We start from the raw sequence: 10,110 nt of genomic DNA on the forward strand, positions 1-10,110 counted from the left end.
CTGGAAGCAGGCAATGTTACAATGACCAAAGGTCTTACTGCAGGCATTGGCTGCTGGGTGCTGTTGCCAGGACCAAGCGGCACAAGTGCCTTGGTGTGATGGTGTGGGACCAGCACTGTCCCGGCTGGATGACTCAGAGCCGGGGTGGATTGAGCTGCAGCTGCCCCTGCAGCCTCCTCACCCTGGCTACTCGGGGCAGCAGATGAGATTGCTGCCCCAGATCCACGTGGCCTGGTGACAGCAACTTTCACTGCCACATGTGGCTTGGACTTCATGACACGGAAGTCGGCCTGTGAATTCATCCCGTGCCAGTTCGGTGACCAATCCAGTCTGGGTTAGCAGGGCCTGAGCTGGGATGGTGTCAGCTGCATCTCCCTGACCCACTGGGGGGAATAGGTGTCCCTGAATGGTCCTGGACACACTGCCCTCTTGGGCCACCCTGCCCACGTTGGCCACCATTGCCACCTTGGCCAACCTGCTCATCCTGGTCGCGTCCCCTACCGCGCCCACCTCTTGGAGGTCGGCCACCTTTGCCTCCCTACCTACTTGGTCGCCTCCCAACCATGGCACTGATGTTCTTGTGCGAATGGGAGGTGTAGAATACAATTGTCCTGGGCAATTGTGGTGAAGGGGGCATGGTACTAGATGGAATACATACCCCTGTGCCCTTGCAAGGCTGTCTGTGACCCCTGGGGGAAAATGACGGGTCATGCAACGCTCAGGCACCCCCCCAAAAAAAAAACATGCACGTGACCCCTCGGTAGTCCACGTGCGTGGAATGAAGGACCCGCAGTACAGTGTGGCGCCCAGAAACACAAAAAATGTGTACGTGTGGTACACGCAGGCTACAATGACCTCTGAATGGGTACGCAACACACGGGGTGAACCACAGTGGAAAAATGTGTGCGCGTCTCACCGTGAGTGCGTTGGCAACGGCCCAGCCAAAAGAAGAATTGAGCTCAGTCTCAGTAAACAAGGATTACGCACTGCAACCGTTGTGAAGTAATAACGTGTGAACCAACATGAAGTACAGGAATCACACGCTTGCTCTCCACAAAAAGCACGAACAAGAAAATGGAGTCCTACGGGGACCTTTAACCCCTGCCCACAGAAACGCCCATGCGTGCCACGTCACTTATGCGCTAACGCGCTAAGGGCTTTCCTCGAATTACACGCATTCACACGCGGACGTGCTGTTTCTGCACGTGCGGATTCACTATGCACCTGTGCCGAGGGAAACGCCCGCTAGGGCCCTTTCCTCAGATTACACACTGACGTGCTGTTTTTTTCCCATGCTAAATCACTCTGCATCAAGCTGGCCACGCGACAACACATGGAAGACCACGCTCCTGCCCAAAAGGCCATTTTCCTGCCCCCCAAAGCCCTGAGCCTCCTCCCACGAGCCATCTGCTGCTGGCTACCTGCCTGCTGGCCACGTGCCCTGCTATTTGGTGCCTGCACATCAGCCATCTGCAGGGGTCCAGTTGCTGTGACCACCCCTGCTGGAACAGAAGACTCCTGACTGCAGTTCCATCGCTCCACAGCCCAGCACCAGGACCCAGTTGCCCACCCACACCTTCCTCGGGGGTTGCCATGTCAGCCACACTCCATCTGGGACCAGTGGCGACCCCTCGGCAGAGAGGCAGAGGGCTGCCAGCTTCAGTGCAGGAGAAGTTGGTATCCTGATGGAGCAAGTCCTGGTGCATTATGATGCCCTCTTCGGACGACCACGTGCCAACAAGGATGGGCGGAAGAGGATCTGGATGGACATCGTGGGTGCCATCAACGCGGGGGGGGGTGGCAACCCACGACCTCCAACACGTCTATAAGCACTGGGAGGACTTCAGGTACCGGACCCTCAGGAAGGCCAGGTTCCCCTTGGATGCACCAGATGCAGTGGGGTGCCGGGTCTGCCTTACCAACGACCAGATGAGGGTCCTGGAACGCATTCGCCCAGCGCTTCACCTCCAGGTCCTCGAGAGGCAGACCCGTCCGGAGTCGAGCGGTAAGTGTCCATGCATACTCATTGGACACAGTGCATGTTGAGGTGTGCAGCTTGGACATATGTCCGAAATGGGCCATGTATGATGTGTATGTGCAGGGACATGACCATGCTGCATGTGAGTACAGTCATGTGTGATGCACAGCAATGGTGTATGTGTTCCAAAGCAAGACGCACAACTGCATGTGGAGATGTACACATGTTAGCATTTCTGTGTATGTACTATGCCATGGTTGGGGTGTGACACATGGATGCTGATTCCACCTTCATGTACGTGCACAGCTAACATGTGCGTGTGTGTGTTTGACATGTGTGCGACTGTGATACCTCTTTAACCAAAAGAAGGGACACATACATTATCACTAACAAGACATGTTACCCTCAGAACTCAGAAACACTAATACAGCCACTTAGCAAATATGGGCTGTGTGTGATATGATTAATAACATGTACACATTAATTGCTAAAATGTCATCTTTTTAATTCATTAATTATTCATTGCACAAGTATCAAAAAAGCATTAAAAAAACACATATACACCACATAAAAGTATACAAAAAAGCCCTTAGGCTTTTTTGTCCGTAGTAGGAAGCAAAAGTAATTAAATTGCTGCTGCGGAGTGTATCAAGCATCTGTAAACTTGATTCTGTGTGGTGGAAACACTACTTTTAACATTGTATACTTTTATGTGGTGTATATGTGTTTTTAATGCTTTTTTAATACTTGTGCAATGAATAAGTAAATGAATTAAAAAGATGACATTTTAGCAATTAATGTGTACATGTTATTAATCAGATCACACACAGCCCATGTTTGCTAAGTGGCTGAATTAGTGTTTCTGAGTTCTGAGGGTAACATGTCTTGTTAGTGATAATGTATGTGTCCCTTCTTTTGGCTAAAGAGATATATTGAATCCTCACTCGGTAGCAGGGATTATCACCATAGTGTGGGGCAACCCCTGAATGAAATAATGCGATTGTGATATGCCATGGATGCATGTGACACAGAGATGCAGGTACCCGATTGGCAGATGTGACATAGTTGACGATGATTGCACTGTGACAGGTGGTGGAGATGTACAGATGCATAGATGCATCTCTGTTTGGTGGCGTGTGCGCATGGGTTCCGCACTCCCTTTGCAGCTTGTTACGTCATGCCAACCTTCGGATGTTCATGCAGTTGTGTGTGTTTGGATGCTGCTGTCTGCTGCACGAATCCTGTTAATTTGTGCATGTGTGTGGGTTGAAATGATATGAGTGTTGGGGAGTGTGATGCCATCTGTGAAGTTTGACACTGCCACTCATGTGCAACTGTCATGTGTGTATCAGACCATTGTACAGTGCCCTGATGCCTGTGTTCTGTCTCTCCCTGTCTGCAACGTCGACTGATGAAGAGGGTGGAGACGGTGCTGTCGAGCACAGCCGCAGGGATCCCACCGCCAGCCAGAGACGCAAGGCCCAGCTCTCCTCCCAGGTACCAAATTTCTTCTGGGAGTGAGGAGTCTGGTGCTGCGTCCATAGCCGCAGCTGCCGAGGGAAGGTCCAAGAAGCGGAGGTTGGAGGTGGACTCCTCGGCAGTAGTAGGGGCAGCTGAGCCCCCACAGGGGCCTATGGAGGAAGATGGCACGGAGTCATCCAGGTTGGTGGGGGGTTTGGTGGAAGAGGAGGCCGTGGAAGCCCCACGCACGGCGCATGGAAGGGGGGATTCCACTGGTGCTAGTGGTGCAGTCCAGGGGCAGGGCCAGGAGGCAGCACAGGCCGCCGCAGAGGTGCCTGTGGGTAATCCTGTCCCCAATCCTGTGACTGCATCATCCGGCACCAGCAGGGATGCCTCCACCCAGACTTGTTTTCAGGGAGGGGATGCGCAAACAACAACTGGCCTTCCTGTCCCTGTGGACGTGGCAATCTGTGACTGGATCGAGCCTGTCCTAGCTGGTGTGGCGTTCCGCCAACGTGGTATTCGGGATGACGTGCAGGGTTCTCGTCTGGACAATGCACAACATTTCGAATACCTGTTTGGCCGCGGACAGGTCGTTGGCACTGTGTTCATCCGTGTGCTGGATCTTCTTGCGACACCCTCCTCAACTGAACCCCCTATGCGCCAGTCGTACTCCGTGCCATCTTCCCACCCAAGTAACACCTGGGCCCCCTGTGGAGCTGTCCCTGAGCCAGCGGCCAGGCTGTTAGAGGACACATCGCTGCCGCAGTCAGGAGTCGGAGGCCCAGCAGGGGTGGCCACCTCACCAACTGGACCCCAGCAAATGGAGGACGTGCAGGCATCAACAAGCAGGGCAAATGCACGGCAGCAGCAGGCTGAGTGTAGGAGCGATCATGGCTCGGGGCCATCAACATCCCGGGGGCAGGCATCGGCCGGCGGGCATGAGGACCCAGGATTGGGAGTGTCTTCCGTGTGGCAGCAGTTGGGCCAGCAAATAGATGCAGAGCGGCGGCGGGCAGAGAGGGCGCGGCTCACAATGGTCAGGGCGGAGAACTCCATGCATCAGGCTTTGAGGCGGGCTGAGTGCCTCGAAGCAACTCACAGGGAATTGGAGGAGGCCATGGCTGCATCCCAACGAGACCTCAAGGCCAGGGAACAGGCCCGCCTCCGGAACATCAACATGGAGTTAGTTCAATGATGCCCTGGCCCGGGACATCAATAAGTGAGCCGTTGGACTAGCCTCCCACCGTTGTATATAGTTATTTAGGTTTAGGTTTCATTTGGTTTTTATTATGATTTGGAGTCCACAGACTTTGCTCCACTTTTTGTATATAGTTGTATTTTGGATAGGGTTTTTGGTAGGTTTCCTTTTGTTTTGGGATAATGGACCCTTCAGACTTTTTCGTTTACAATACTTCCGGACATGTACATACTTTCTTTTTTTGATGTTCACATGGAGTAATTTTTTTTATGCTTTTCAATTTAGGACTTCTTTCTAGGGACTCTTATTTTTCCTTGGATTTCACTTTCTTTTTCATATTGCAATAATTATTTCTTCATTTGAATGTGTGTTTTTCATTTTGTCATTTGGTTTCCTTTTTAATACATTTCATTATTCTTCATTATTGTTGTGGTGTACTATGATTTATTTTGTGCATGTCTCCATGAGCATTGGCTAAGTCATGTGTTGCCACTGTGTGGCTCTGTAGGACATTTGTTGATGGCCATGCTGGTTTTTTTCAGACTCTCATGGCATGGGTGATTTAGTAGGGAGTGGGTGCAGTGGATCGTTGGGTGTTTGTACTAGGGGTGGGGGGGATTTGGGTTGGCATTAGGGCCATGGATCTGTATAGTTATGACGTGGTGTTTGGGGGGACATGATTCGGTGCCTGCTGGCAGTTTGCCTTCAATTTGGGTGGGGTGGAGGGACATGATTCAGGGCCTGCTGGCAGGTTGCCGTCAATGGGGGTGGGGTGGAGGGACATGATTCGGGGCCTGCTGGCAGGTTGCCGTCAATGGGGGTGGGGCGGAAGGACATGTGTCGGGGACTGCTGGCAGGTTGCCGTCAATGGGGGTGGGGTGGAGGGACATGATTCGGGGTCTGCTGGCAGGTTGCCGTCAATGGGGGTGGGGTGGCGGGACATGATTCGGGGCCTGCTGGCAGGTTGCCGTCAATGGGGGTGGGGTGGGGGGGACATGAGTCGGGGCCTGCTGGCAGGTGCCCATCACTGGTGGGGGGACTTGTGTTGGGGCTCACAAGTGCATGGTGCCATGTGGACAGCCTGCGGGGCATGTGCAGGGGTGATGGGCTGCCTGCGGGGCATGGGGAGGGGTGATGAGCTGCCTGCAGGGCATGGTGGGGGTGATGGGCTGCCTGCGGGGCGTAGTCTGGGTGATGGGCTGCCTGCAGAGCATGGTCAGGGGTGATGGGCTGCCTGTGGGTCATGGTCTTGGGTGATGGGCTGCCTGCGGGGCATGCCCATGGGTGTAGGGTGGTCCCCTGTTGTGTGGGCTGCCTGCAGGGCATGGTCAGGGGTGATGGGCTGCCTGCGAGGCATGGTCAGGACTGTGGTGTGGGCTGCCTGTGGGGCATGGGGAGGACACACACTGCCAAATCTGGTGTTATTCTCACTGGCGTACCCCAGGATACACGTACCCCGCTTGCCCCAGTGAAATCGAGTGAAATGCTCACTCACGCCCCCCGGAATACACGTACCCCATTGGCCCAAGCAAAATCGCGTGTATTGCTCACTCGCGTACCCTGGAATACACGTACCCCGCTTGCCCCAGTGAAATTGCGTGTATAGCCCACTTGTGTACCCCGGAATACACGTACCACGCTCTCCCCAGCGAAATTGCATGTATTGCTCACTCACGTACCCCGGAATACACGTACCCCGCTCGCCCCAGCCACATTGTGTGAAATGCTCACTCAAGCCCCCCAGAAAACATGTACCCCGCTCGCCCCAGCGAAATTGCGTGTAAAGCTCACTCGTGTACCCCGGAATACACGTACCATGCTCGCCCCAGTGAAATCGCGTGTATACCTCACTCGCGTACCCTGGAATACACGTACCCCGCTCGCCCCAGTGACATCGCGTGAAATGCTCACTTGCGCCCCTCTGGAATACACATACCCTGCTCGCCCCAGCGAAATTGCGTGTATAGCTCACGCACGTACCCCGGAATACACATACCCCGCTCTCCCCAGTGAAATCGCATGTGTTGCTCACTCGCGTACGTACCCTGCTCGCCCCAGTAACATTGCGAGAAATGCTCTCGCGCGTGCCCCGGAATACACGTACCCCGCTCGCCCCCGCAAAATCGCGTGTATAGCTCACTCGCGTACCCCGGAATACACGTACCACGCTCGCCCCAGCAAAATCGCGTGTATTGCTCACTCGCGTACCCCGGAATACACGTACCACACTCGCCCGAGCAACATCGCATGAAATGCTCACTCACAACCCGCGGAATACACATACCACACTCGCCCCAGCAAAATCACATGTAAAGCTCACTCGTGTACCCCGGAATACACGTACCATGCTCGCCCCAGTGAAATCGCGTGTATACCTCACTCGCGTACCCTGGAATACACGTACCCCGCTCGCCCCAGTGACATCGCGTGAAATGCTCACTTGCGCCCCTCTGGAATACACATACCCTGCTCGCCCCAGTGAAATTGCGTGTATAGCTCACTCACGTACCCCGGAATACACATACCCCGCTCTCCCCAGTGAAATCGCATGTGTTGCTCACTCGCGTACGTACCCTGCTCGCCCCAGTAACATCGCGAGAAATGCTCTCGCACGTGCCCCGGAATACACGTACCCCGCTCGCCCCAGCAAAATCGCGTGTATTGCTCACTCGCGTACCCCGGAATACACGTACCACACTCGCCCGAGCAACATCGCATGAAATGCTCACTCACACCCCGCGGAATACACGTACTACACTCGCCCCAGCAAAATCACATGTATAGCTCACTTGTGTACCCCGGAATACACGTACCATGCTCGTCCCAGCAAAATCGCGTGTATAGCTCACTCGCGTACTCCGGAATACACGTACCCCGCTCGCCCCAGTGACATCGCGTGAAATGCTCACTCACGCCCCCCGGAACACACGTACCCCGCTCGCCCCAGCGAAATCGCATGCATAGCTCACTCGCGTACCCCCAGATTTGCACACCAGTGTTGTGAGGAGCCACATTCACCCCCTGCAAGCAGCCCACACAACAGGCCCCCCCCCTACACTCCTGACCATGCCCTGCAGGCAGCCCATCACCCCTGACCATGCCCTGCAGGCAGCCCATCACCCCTGACCATGACCCGCAGGCAGCCCACACCACAGTGGACCACCCTACACCCCTGGGCATGCCCCGCAGGCAGCCCATCACTGCAGACCATGACCCACAGGCAGCCCATCACCCCTGACCATGCCCTGCAGGCAGCCCATCACCCCAGACCATGACCCGCAGGCAACCCATCACCCCTGACCATGCCCTGCAGGCAGCCAATCACCCCTGACCATGCCCCGCAGGCAGCCCACACCACAGCGGACCAGCCTACACCCCTTACCATGACCCGCAGGCAGCCCACACCACAGGGGACCACCCTACACCCCTGGGCATGCCCCGCAGGTAGCCCATCACCCCAGACCAAGACCCGCAGGCAGCCCAAACCACAGTGGGGACTTTTTCGACGTAATTTGCCTGGCGCAGGCTGAGTACGTATATTCAAGGGGGTGCGCGAGTTGATTTCCACATGTTTTTGCTGGCACGAGCGGGGTACGCGTATCGAAGGAGGTGCACCAGGAGATTTTCACGCATTTTGGCTGCCGCAAGCAGTTTACCCGTATTCAAGGGGGGGGTGCGCAAGTACATTTTCATGCATTTTTGGCTGCCGCGAGCATGGTGCGCGTATTCAAGGGGGTGCGCGATTACCTTTTCACGTGTTTTGGCTACCACGAGCAGGGTACGCGTAGTTTTTCACGCTATTACATTGTAGCGGGCCTGTAAGCTGTTCCAGGGTTAGCGCGGCCCTTTCCGCCGTATTGGGGATTTCGATGGCTTTTCCTTGCGCGAGGGGCATTCTTGGGGGCATAACTGGCGCTGCAGGATGTTCGCTGCGCCACAGCTCCAAATGGCTTAGGGAATCCATGAATATGCAGTGCGCCAGAATGCTGTTAGCGCGCACGCTACCTCTATGCGCTGCCGTGTGCGCCCTATATGGCATCAACGTTTTAGCATATTCTGAAAAAGATTGATATAATCTATAAATGTTTATAATGCATATATGTCCACCCTTCTAAACAATACATGCTTAGCGATAAGCGAGGAGAGGTAGCCTTTGATCTTTGATGCCTTCAATCCAAGGGCCAGGAGTTTGGATCACCTTAATAAAATGTGTACTTTGCCTATAACACTTTGTCAGAGTTCCCTTTTATGGTGTTATTGTATGTTATTAACACTTATAGCGCACATGTTCCCCCGAAAGGCACCTTGGCACAAGGATTAACAAAGTAATAGGCAAAAAGCTAAAACAGAAGAGTTTTGAGAGAACACCTAAATTGAAGATTGTTAACAATATTTCTGAGTGCAGGAGGCATTTCATTCCATAAAATACTTGCGGCTACCGAGAAAGCACGCCCACCTAATCTTGCTCAACGATGTTTAGGAATCACTAATAAGTGAGTCAGACTTGAACGCAGAGTTTTCTCAGGAGCATAATGTACACATTTCTCCGGAAGATAATCCGCGCCTTGGTGGTAGTAGGCGGTGAACTATGCAAAGGGATTTAAATTTGATGCGTTCAGTTACAGGAAACCAATGCAGAGCCCTAATCACAGGGCTAATGTGTGTGCCATATGGAGTAGCGGTAGCAGTCCACCCAGCCATATTCTGCCGGAGCTGGAGTCGGCGAACCAACCTCAGTGGTTGGCCCACATAGAGGGCATTACAGTAATCGATCCGGCTATTGATGAGAGAGGCAACAACCAGAGAGCAGAGATGGGCTGGAAGAAAAGGCAATATCTTTCAGAGTTATAGTTATCTACTGTTTACTTTCTTTTTTATCCTTTATTTTCTCAGACTGTCTTAACAAGGTTTGCAATGAATGACAATTGATTAATGAATTTAATTTTTATTTTTAAAAAAGTTATTTTTTGGTTACGTCTTCATAGAAACTCCCCTTTTGATTAGCAAGGGTGAAACACGTGTTGAGAGAATACAAATACCTTGTGAGAGAATACAAATACCTTATGAAATTAAAATACACTCACAAACATTTTTCACCAAGTGTGGTAATTTCTGTCATGGCTCTCAGCGACGTAAGTTGAAAACTTTGCCTTGGATTGGCGCAATCGGGAAATGTACATCTCCATTGTATTAATATCTTGCGGAGAGTTCTCAAGATAAAGTGGCCTGTTTTGCATACTGGGCCGATCTGAGAGGCCATAGAGAGAGAGGCTGAGAAGATCACTCAGATTTTTAACTTCCTTCACTGGCTGAGGGGGGTCACCCAGTGACAGAGGCCAGAAAGAAGAAGAGAGTGAAAAAGATTCAGAATCAGGACCCCCCACCATGATCTCGGTCTTCTCCCCATTCAGCTTGAGCCAGTTGAGGTCCATCAATCCCTTCACAGTTCCCAGGCATTTGCACAAAGCTG

The sequence above is a fragment of the Ambystoma mexicanum genome, chromosome 11 (genome assembly GCF_040938575.1).
Source record: "Ambystoma mexicanum isolate Mex_15411 chromosome 11, UKY_AmexF1_1, whole genome shotgun sequence".
NCBI lineage: Eukaryota > Metazoa > Chordata > Amphibia > Caudata > Ambystomatidae > Ambystoma > Ambystoma mexicanum.